Source organism: Echinops telfairi, unplaced genomic scaffold, assembly GCF_000313985.2.
Source record: "Echinops telfairi isolate 266 unplaced genomic scaffold, ASM31398v2 ScPeMD7_31;HRSCAF=116, whole genome shotgun sequence".
Lineage (NCBI taxonomy): Eukaryota > Metazoa > Chordata > Mammalia > Afrosoricida > Tenrecidae > Echinops > Echinops telfairi.
In genome coordinates, this window is record NW_022103928.1 from 13,450,066 (window position 1) to 13,461,633 (window position 11,568).

Below are 11,568 nucleotides of genomic sequence, written 5' to 3' on the forward strand. Positions count from 1 at the left end.
GAGGGGAAGTCAGTGAAACAGAGGGACCACAGCCCTTCTCTATCTACTTCTTCTTCTTCTTCTTCTTCTTCTTCTTCTTCTTCTTCTTCTTCTTCTTCTTCTTCTTCTTCTATCTTTTAAAATATGCAGAGGAGGCAAAACTTGCCATTGGGAGCAGATAAAAATCTAGAATAATAGTATCATTTGGGCAGGGGGTGGGGAGGGATTGCCTGAAGCTTGGAATACATTTTACAACTGAGTCCCATCATATATGTAGAAAATAGTATGTGGTCCATTCCTGGAGGCACTGTGATGCAATCCCCCGAGGAGTAAACAAAGAGCGAACAGCATCAAGACCCAACAGGAATGACGTGCCGCAATCGGAGAAGAGGACTGGCGGGCTCACAGCAAAACCATTTACAACTGGTCACAAACCCTCCCTAAGGCGCCCTGTTTCCCAACGGGTAGCCAGAGCAAAACAGCACGTTGGAAGATGCGTGCAAGAGCATCACACAATGATACTTTTTCTTCGTTTTTTTTAAAGGCATGGCATATTCTAGAGCTCACCTGGAGAGGTGTCCTGGATGGCGAGGGAGGGGGAAAGGGGTCTTCTAAAGGAATCAAAACATTTGCAAGCCCTGGGGTATTTTAAAACAAGAGCCTATTGTCTTATTTATTTAAGTACTGAATTCAGCCCCTGGTAGCTAAAGATTTATAAACCCAGGACAAATTCCAAGTCTTCACTCCTTCCAGCCAGCTCCAGGAAGCTGCTGTGCACATTTTTGGGAAAAGAGCCTAAGAGCTAGAACTACCACCTGGTCTCAGGGTAACTTGGGGCCAGAGAGTTTGTTTAACCTGATTCTTTAAGGGCCATAAAGCAATAACTGGCACTTCCTACTTTGGGCATGCGTTCAGAAGGAGAAGTTAGCATTTTATTCTTGCCTTGGATAAGGAAAGCCTCGTTGTCTTCCTTACTTCCTGAAATGCAAATGACCTCCTCATAGATTTGATCTCCAGACTGATAGAAGTGATTGGGGGCGGGGCAACAGCAAGAACATGGGTCTTCTCAGACCACTCTGACAGCTCTAAGACAGATCGCGCTGGGAGGCAACAAACCTCAAAAAAAACAAACCAAACGGACTCCTAGTGAACTGCCCACCAGGCAGATGGCAACCCAACACGGAACCACTGCCCCACCAGGAAAGTCAGAACCTGACCAAAGCTTGACCTCCTTCACCCAAGTTGCTGAGGAGGGTCAGGGTTGGGGACAGTGCTTACTGGGAGAGACATTGGCCTACACCCAAGGAGCCCTGCACCTGTCTTCAGACCGGAAATAAAGAAAAAATCTCCTGGTGTGGGAGTCTTTCGATTGGAATTTAGTTGAAGAATTGAGAGTCTGCAGACAAAAGTTTCACAGATCGAAAGTCTGTAGGCAAAGGTGGTTGAGTTTTGATTTGAGGTACATATTTGCCAAACACACGCACCTTCCCAAGGTGGCAGGATCATCCAGCTGTATAGCATGCAAACACCAATAATGACCCAAAAAAAAGATAGATTCCAGGTAGAACTTGAGGATACTCCCACAAACAACCGCAAGCCAAGTGGGGCTTCTAGGGTTTTCTGGTCAAGATAATGGGTAGCACAGTGTGCTCAATACAATGGTTAATAGGTCTCCCTTGTAACAAAGGAGCAGCCTTGGCCACAAGCAAAGTAACATCGATTGGGGCAGTTTCTTGCCTTGTTTTTTTGTTTTCTTTCTACATACGGTATTTTTTTCTTTATGTATTTATTGCTCGATTGTTAGTACTTGACCTAAATATAAGAGCTTGTGTAGCCTAGTCAGTCTGCTTTTTCCAGAGACAAATGATATTCTATTCAAAAGACTGTCATTTTTCTTTGGAGTTCGAGCACTTCATGCTTGAAATCAAGCAGGGGAGACAGATGATTCTGAACCCTTAGTGACAATGAGCATTACTTATTCTGTCAACTTGTGATTCACAGGGTTTTAACAATCATCTGATTCACCCTTCTCATTTTACATGATGTAGCAGAGGCGGAAAGATGAGGAAATGACGTGTCCCAAGTCAGACGCGTTTGTAAGTCTGGCAACCAAACATCTTCCGAGCTACTGGTTCGCTGTTTGCTCTCACTTGATTTCCTGATCATTTTTTTCCATGAGAATTGATTGGTACCCTAAAATTTACACTTAGGAAAAAGCTTAGCCTGTTAACAGCCCAAAAGGATGAGAAACTCAATGGGATCACCCATTTTTTATCTGTTGTGGTCTGAAAAGTCTGTTACCCTAAGCCCTGGTAAACATGCCTTGGGGTCACCAGATAACCCTGGGGCTCACAGTTGTTAGGTTCAGAAAAATAACCTCACTTCTGCTTCCCTTGTTCAGAGTAGAAAACAGTCAATACACTGCCCTGCGGCTAAAGACGTGACTTTTACTTACAGGGAGTCTGTTGCTTTTGCAGAAATCGGGTATTAAATCAAAACACCAGTCCCCACACTTGTGATGGGGCTGTGCCTGTGGGAAAAGGCCAGGTTGTTGCTAACCTGCCTGCACGGTTCTCCTTTTCCCTGTCTTTAGACGGCTGGGAAATCCAGAGGGTCTCTACCGTGAAACCATCACTCGGGTGTAAGGTGCTGCTGTTTTCAAGCGATTTGCCATTAGTGCTTGTAGCCAGGTAAATCTTTGCTCAAGCTGTCTAATGAATGTTTTGGACACTCTTCCTTTGGGAAAGAAAGATCTCTTTAACTTCCCATTCCAATTCACCAGACAGTTTCTCCTTCATAGCCTTTCTACTGTGTATATTTAAGGGCCCTTATTTGACTGACTTTTTAATTATATTCTTGAATCATTCCTACATTGAAGGCAATGGTTGATCTCACGTAAGGTTTCTCAACGTGGGCAGCGGTGGCATAATTCCCTCTTGTGTGAGGCTGCCCTATGCATTACAGCAGTGGTTCTCAACCCCCCTAATGCCGCGGCCCTTTAATACAGTTCCTCAATGTTGTGGTGACAGCCCCCCCACCCCCCCCGCAACCATAAAATTATTTTTGTTGCTACTTCATCACTGTAAGTTTGCTTCTGTTATGAATCGGGCAACCCCTGTGAAAGGGTCGTTTGACCCCCCAAAGGGGCCGTGACCCACAGGTTGAGAACCGCTGCCTTACAGGCTGGTTAGCAGCACCCCTGGTCTCTCACACTAGATGTTAGTACTGCCTCCCCACCCCTCATCCCAAGTGAGGAAAATGTCTCCAGATATTGCTAACTTTTCCCTGTCGGGGCAAGACCACTTCAGGTTGAGAAACGCGGAGCTAACTTCTGTCAGGAAGAGTGGAATGTTCTCTCCACCAGACAGGGACTGTCTGGTTTGGGGGTTGTTGTTGTTATTGTTTTTCACACACTATAGGGAGATTTTGTTGTTCTTGTTGTTGTTGCTTTCTTTAGCTCTTGCTTTTAAAGTATTTGTTGAGCGAATGAAAAACACAAAGAAAACACCTTGGGTTTAGAATATTCAGATCCGGATAGCTCTATTATTTGATTAAGCCATTTAATTAGTTGAACCTTAGCATCACCATATGTATTAAAGGAAATCATTGTTACTATGACTCCTCTGTCTTAGAAGTCTCAGATATGCTCATGGGTGTGAAGATGCTTGCCACTTGGGGCAGAACCCTTACACGGGGAGTAGATTCTAACCTCCAGAGGAAGAGATGGATCGACCTGCAAGAAGGACTCCTGCTTACTCCATCACTGAGAGCTCTAACCTGCAGGCTGTGGGGCCTTGAGGTGCAATACCAGCCACTCGGCTGCTAACCAACAGGCTAGCAATTCAAGTCTGCCCAGCAGAGCTACACGGTGAAAGATTTAGTCATCTGCATGACATGACAGCACCTATGAGGGCAGAGGAAGGACATGGAGCTAGATCTGGGTCTGACCAACCGATGGAGTCGTATGTAAGACGGTGCCTCTGCATGGTTTGTTCATAGACAACATAGACAGCTCTGCACCAGCCTAGGCACTACAGGAAAACAAATTTGCTTCTAAACTAGAGACCTCAGTAGTCGGTTGGAATTAAGACCTTTTAAAACCATTAACAGTGAAAGATGATCGTTTCCCCAAGGTCCCTATCTTATGGGCAAATCCATTGGAAAATTGTGTGTGTGCTTGTATGTGTATATATAAAATAGCAACTTGTCATATAGACTCTTCCTAAAGCAGCCAGCTTGGCTGGAGGAGGCCTAAGCGTCTGAGCTCATGACCAAATGACCTGTTGGAGAGTTCACAGTACTTTGGTTGACCTTGAGGGAGAAACCTCAAGAAGGAAAGATACACGGGTCTTTGTGGCTAATTCCAAGAACACTTGTGTATTTGTGGCGAGAAGAACTTGGTGGGGGTGGGAATCTTCTGTATTCAGAACACCTGGTGCTCTCAGAGGTCTCAGGTGGTAGATAGCAATGAGGGGGTACGGGAGGTGTCTGTGGTGCCAGGTTCTGCAGGAGCAAGCCACAACTCCTGAGAAGGTTCTTGTTCCCACTCAGTTAGGAATAGCCTCATTGACTGTGGGTAAGGCCCTGCCTCTGGCATGCCTCAGTGGCTTCCTCACCCAGAAAAGGAGAAGAACTGCTGATTCTAACTTGGAGCACAGTTGTAAGGGGCAGGTGTAGTGATGGGCCTAGGATTTGTTTTTCTCTGCTTTACATGTATTAATTGGTTGTGATGCTAATTGTTTTTAACTGCACAAACTGTTTTTAAATGGAACATTAGAGCTTTTTATCTTACAAAAGTAGTACAGTCTTAGTAAAACTTTAAACATTATGGAAGCATATAAATTCTTACCATTAAGAAATTCTTGCTGTTTTTGCAATTGAATAACTTATTTAATAACTTAGATAACAATAATCTATTATTAGCCACTACTTGTCTCCTGACTACCCTCCTAGTGTGCTGAATGACTATAGTGGAAAGCCTCACTCAGTCATCACCATCTTCTGGAGAGAGGGAGTACCATTAGCCCCATTTCAGAGATGAGGAAACTGAGTCTTTAAAAGGTAAATGGTATGCCCCAGTGTCACCCATTTAGTAAGTAGAATTCAATCACAGATTGACTGGCCTTTGAGCTTCACTTTTAACCACTCTGACTCATCTCCCTAACTTTTTCTTCATGTTTTCTGTTTTTTTTCCTGCGAAAGCATGTAATACAAGTTCATGGTTTAAAAAAAAGTACAAAGATTAGGTGACACAATTCCCAGACGCAACAGCACATGTAAGGAGTTTGGTGCAAATACTCACAAGCTTATTCTTGTGCTTGTGTTGCTCTAACTATGGAAAGCATGAATCATCATTCACTTACAGGTTCATAGTCACAGTCTCCAGAATGGAACTGCCCAGGTGCTGTGATGAGGCAGGGACTGCAATGGTGTCTACAACCCAACCCTGGAGAGCACCACTGTCCGGCTCGCTGTGCCATCAGAGCCTGCTAGTGAACGTCAGGCTTAAAGCTGCTCCATTTCTTCCTTGACCCGTGCAGTCAAAACCTGTCACATGAATTATTATTCAAGCTTTCCAAGGGAAACACGACACTCCTACATAAGCCCATTGCTTTCCAAGTTCACCTTCTAATATTCCATAATCTCCTTTCTGCGCTCCTCCCCCCCTCCCCTAGCTCCTCATAAGCCACTTCTCCTTCTCCTGCAGGATTTTGCCTTCAGCCAGGTTCAGTGGTGCGTGCGTTTCTGCACAGTAGTGATTTGTGTAGCAGGCCACAGGGGCCGTCAACAGAAGCAGCCAGTCCCTGTGTGTGTCACCAGGTCAAAATGAAATAAAAAAAGATGACCAGCAACACCCCATGCTTTGTAGTTTTGGTCCTTCATTAAACATTGCTTCTGTTTTAGTCATATTTTCATACCATTTATACTACTATTTCCTTAATTTTCTTCATAGCCTAGCTAGCAAAGAAATTGGGCCACAGAGCACAAAACTCCCATCTAGAGAGGAATGGCAGTCCGTGCCAGGGCGCCCCTGTCAGAGATGGAAAACTTGGGAGATCCAGAGAAGCCAGGCAGTGCTGTCACGTTTAGCCTTTCACCGATGTCTCTGGGCCAAGTCAACTCACTGCAGTCAAGTCCGTGCTGACTCGCAAGGGCCTTATAGGACAGGGGGGAACTGCCCCTGTGGATTTCTGAGACGTTGACTCTTTACAGGAGTAGAAAGCCTCATCGTTCTCCCTTAGAGTAGCTGGTGGTTTCGAACCGCTGACTTTTCAGATAGCAGTCCAACTCATAACCATTAAGCCACCTGGGCTCCTCACTGGGCAAAGTAGAATAAACATAGATGAGGGTGGGAGGTCGCTTAGAAGCCAAGGCCCACCTAAACATGTAGTTGCTCCTCAGTTACAGCCTATTTTCTCTGACTGCACTGCCATCGAGTCGGTTCCAACTCATAGTGGCCCTAGAGCAGTGGTTCTCCACCTTCCTACTGCCGCGACCCTTTCATCCAGGTCCTCATGTGCTGGTGACCCCCAACCAGAAAATTATTTTTGTTGATACTTCATCACTGTCATTTTGCTACTGTTATGAATCAGGCAACCCCTGTGAAAGGGTCATTCAACCCCCAAAGGGGTCTCGACCCACAGATCGAGAACTGCTGCTCTATAGGCTAGACTAAAACTGTCCCTGTGGGTTTCTGGGACTATCATTCTTTACAAGGGTAGAAAGTCTCATCTTTCTCATGCAAAGCAGGTGGTGGTTTCAAACTACTGACCTTGTGGTTAGTAACCCAACGTGTACCTCACTAAGCCACCAGGGCTCCTGCAGCCTATTTTAGTCTTGGAGAAATGCAGTGTCAGTACACGATCAGAACAGTCATACAATTGGAATTGAAGGTGAAATCTTTTTTTCAAGTTGGCATATAATGCAAAGATGTTTTCTCTTATAACATGCAGCCCAAGCCACACAGCCACACCTCTGCCTCTAGTCTTCCAGGGCGGACCTAGCTGAGGGATGGGTATTGGAAACAAGTAGCCCTTATGTTTGCGCCCACCTATTGCTGGGTACCCAACAGGGCTTTGAACCAGTTGATGCTAGTTAGGCCCTCTACTGAGAATTTGCTTTTCCACCCCAGATATACTGAATCAGAGTCTACATTTTTACAAGATCCCCAGCTGAGTCTTATAGACCTGAGGATCACGTTAAAAATGTAGATTCTGGAACTGAAAATACAGGGAATCCAGGATGGATGAGCCCTATAGGACCAGTGGTGTGAGTGGCGAAACAGGGAGGGTAAAGGGAGAATGGGTAGGAAAGAGGGAACCGATTACATGGAACTGTGTGTGACCTCCTCCCTGGGGGACAGACAACCGAAAAGTGGGTGAAGGGAGACGTCGGACAGGGCAAGATAGGACAAAATACCCATTTATAAGCTATCAAGGGCTCATGTGGGAGGGGGGAGCAGGGAGGGAGGGGAAAAATGAGGACCTAATGTCGGGGGTTTAAATGGAGAGAAAATGTTTTGAGAAACGATGTACAAATGCGCTTTACACAATTGATGTGTGTATGGATTGGGATAACAGTTGTATGAGCCCCTAATAAAATGTTAAAAAAAAAAAAAATGTAGATTCTGCTTCAATGCTTCTGGGGTGGAAAAGCTAATGCTCAGCAAAGAGTTAAACCAGAATGAACCGGTTCTACACCCTGATAACAAACTGTATCAGAACTCAGTGACTTCATACAGCGACCATTTTATTTTCTAATAATTCTATGGACCAGAGATTTGGGTAGGACTCCACGAGATGATGCTATTATTACATTACATTCAGCTGCACATGGCTAGAGACTGTCTAGGGTTGGACGGTCCAAAAAGGCTTCATTCACATTTCTTGGCACCGTGATGCTTCTTCCACCAGCCACTCTGAGGGAGAAAGTTGACGTTGTCTACCTCTTTACAGATTTATAGCCTTGGAAACCCGGTCGAGTGTCTGAGTCAGAATCTACTCATACAGCGGGTTTGCTTTCGGCTGTGATGCTTCTCCACCTGTGCCCATCTCCCTGCCCCATCTCTCCCTCCCATCCTCTCCCCTCCCACCCTCCCTCTCTCTCTTTCCACACAGGTTGGGCTTCCTTACGGTGTAGAAGGTTCAGGTTAATCACGCTTCTTACATGAGATCTGGCTGTCAAGAGGGTGAGAGAACATTCCAGCGCAAGAGAAAGTAGAAGATACAGGTTCATTTCCAGGTCACGTTAAGATCTCAGTACGTTGGTCCAAGCCAGCCAAAGAGTCAGAAAAGATGCAAGGTCAGGGGAAATCAGCCTTACCACTCAGAGGAAGGGCACAGAGTCTGTAGGCCTCTTTACCCCACTGTGTGCTATTTCTTCTTATTGCTTATTCTCAGTTTCATTAGTAAAATTCATGCCGCAATGCTGACCCCATTAGACCACTCTGAAGATTAACGAAGATAATAGATATCAAGTGACTTAGCACAGTGCCAGGAAGATAGTAAGTCGTCAACAAATTGTAGCTATTTCTTTCCTTATCAACCAAGAGCTGGTTTCCCTCCAATGTTAGGATGCTTTGTAGCCTTAATCTTGGGAACCATGAGCCTAGGATGAATGTTCAATCGTACTAGAAACATTATCTACCAGATTGTTAAGCAAAAAGGAAGTGCCCCGTGATATCATTCTTCCAGCCATCCCAAACTAAACCTATGTCAAAGCCAAAACTGAGGTGCTGCCTTGAAAGGTTTATCTTCCAAAGCTAACCTTGAAACATTCCAAAGGCCTATGTTAGAAAACACAACCCTGGAGCTGGAGCGTTGCTGCTTTGAGTCTGCTGACTTCAGATGAGCATGACTTTGATTTGGTGTGCATAGTCTAGTTCCTAACTCTGCTCCGTGCCTTAAACAGAATGTGCACCAAAGACATTCCCTCTGCTTGCATGCAGAGCCCAAGAATTTAACAAAATCTGGCTAGTAATAGAAAAACAACCTGAATATTTTTGTTTGTTCAAGATACACATATACACTACTTCTAGGCAGGGGTGACTTTGCCCATAAGGCACCCATTGGAAATGTCTGTAGACATCTTCGATTGTCACAACTGGGGCAGAGAGAGCAACAGTGCTACTGGCATTTAGTAGGTTGTGATAAAGGATGCTGTCAAACAACCTACAATAAACAGCACAGCTTCCTACAACAAAGAGCTAACCGGTCCCATATTTACTAGTGTTAAGAATGAGAAACACTGCCCTGGCCCATTACTGAAATGCAAAATGCTTTGGGAATCAGTTTACCCTTTGGATGGAGACAGACGGACTTGTATATCCTCCAGCAATTTAGTGAGAAGGACCAAAGAGACTTGATGATTATTTTCTCTGTTTGGTAAAATCCATTGTGTAGACTCAGAAGCATGTGGCCAGGGGTGGGAGTTGCATTGGGGGAAGCAGTTACTCCCCCTCCTGAATGTTCTCTCAAAGTGTTGGCTTTTCAGCCACTTTAAGATGGTTTAAGATCAGGATGAGCAGTTGGATGTAAGAGGGAGCAGTGTCAAAAGAAAGTAATCAAGGGACATCCCTTACATGTACAGGTGATCCCAGGACAATAAATGAGTTCCATTCTGCCTTGAAGTTAAATTTGTTTGTAAGTCAGAACAATTAGGTACATCTAACATTAGTTGGGCAAATGTCTGTCTCAGTATATAATATGCCTTCCTACCCTTAAAAATTTAACACTTATTATACACTAAAATACCATTAGCATAGTATAGTAATAATAAAATGTTATAATGAGCATTGCTAAGTAGCATCCATTTGTTATTATGAACCATTGTATATATCTCGAATATTTAGTACCATAGGTTTTGCAAGGGTTGGCTTGTAACTACAAGTTGTACACAAGGCAGACCTTCATAACCCTGGGATTATAAAGTTAATATACTCATGCCCAAGGACATTTATAGAGGTCTAATTAAAGGCATGTATATGTGTAAATACATTTCTATATAACATGATAGGGGAATAGATATATGTACATATATTTATTTATAAAGTATTACAGCAGCAGATGGACATTGGGCCTCCACTCAAGTACTCCCTCAATGCAAGAACACTTTGTTCTACTAACCCGGCACTCTGTGATGCTCACCTTCCCTGACATGATCGCTGAAGACAAAATGGGTGCAAGAAATCTGATGGTACCCGACTATCAAAAGATATAGTGTCTGGGGTCTTAAAGGCTTGAAGATAAGCAAGCAGCCATCTGGCTGAGAAGCTACAAAGCCCACGTGGAAGAAGCACACCAGCCTGTGTGATCATGAGGTGTCTATGGGACCAGGTATCAGACATCAAAGACTCAAAAGAAAACAAAACACAATCATATTGATGTGAATAGGGGGAGGGCAGAGTAGAGACCCAAAGCCCATCAGTCGTCAATTGGACATCCCGTTAGTAGGGCCATGAGGAAGAGACGAGTCAGTCAGGTTGAAGTATAGCACTGATGAAACGCACGGTTTTTCTCTAGTTCTTTAATGCTTTCTCCCCACCTTCCCCAGTCATGACCCCAATTCTACCTTGCAAATCTGGCTAGACCAGAACATGTACATGGGTACAGATAAGAGCTTGCAACACAGGGAATCTAGGACAGATAAACCCTTCAGGACCAATAAGGGGAGTAGCGAAACTAAGAGGGTAAAGGAAGCAGAGGGGAACTGATCACAATGATCAACAAATGGCCCCCTCCCAGGGGGACAGACAGCAGAGGGATGGGTGAGGGGAGACAGCGGTTGGTGTAAGACATGAAAAATAATCATTTATAAGGGTTCTTGGAGAAGGGAGGGGGAAAATGAGGAGCTGATGCTAAGGGCTCAAGTAGAGGGAAAATATTTTGAAAAGGATGATGTACATATGTGCTTGACACAATGGATATATGTATGGATTGTGATAAGAACTGTAAATCCCCAATAAAATTATGTGTGTGTGTGTGTGTGTGTGTGTGTGTGTTGAGCAATTTCTAACCTAGGGGGCTCATCTTTCAGTACTCTTCTGGACCATATTTTGCTGTGATCCATAGGATTTTCATTGGCTAATTTTTGGAAGTAGATTTCCATGACTTTCTTCCTTGTCTTAGTCTGGAAGCTCTGTGGATACTTGATCACTCTTGATGGCTTTCCTGGTCTTTGAAATAAGAGTGGCCTAACTCCAGTATCATGGCAACATGCAAGTCACCATTGCAGGACCAATGGATCAGTGGATGGGCTGATAAATGTTATTAGCTCCCAGCACAGCCCACCTGTATTCCGAGGATTCCTTCCTTGATGTTAGAAACTGAGTGTAGGCACCCAAAGAAGATTGCCACACCTTCTCGACACGATTGCTGAAGAAAAATGTGTGAAGAAAGCTGATGGTTCCCGGCTATCAAAAGATATAGTGTCTGGGGTCTTAAAGGCTTGAAGATAAACAAGCGGCCATTTAGCTAAGAAGCATCAAAGCCCATGTGGAAGAAGCACACCAGCCTGTCTGACCACGAGGTGTAGAAGGGACCAGTTAACAGACATCAAAGAACTAAAAATCATACCAGTGGGTGCCCACCT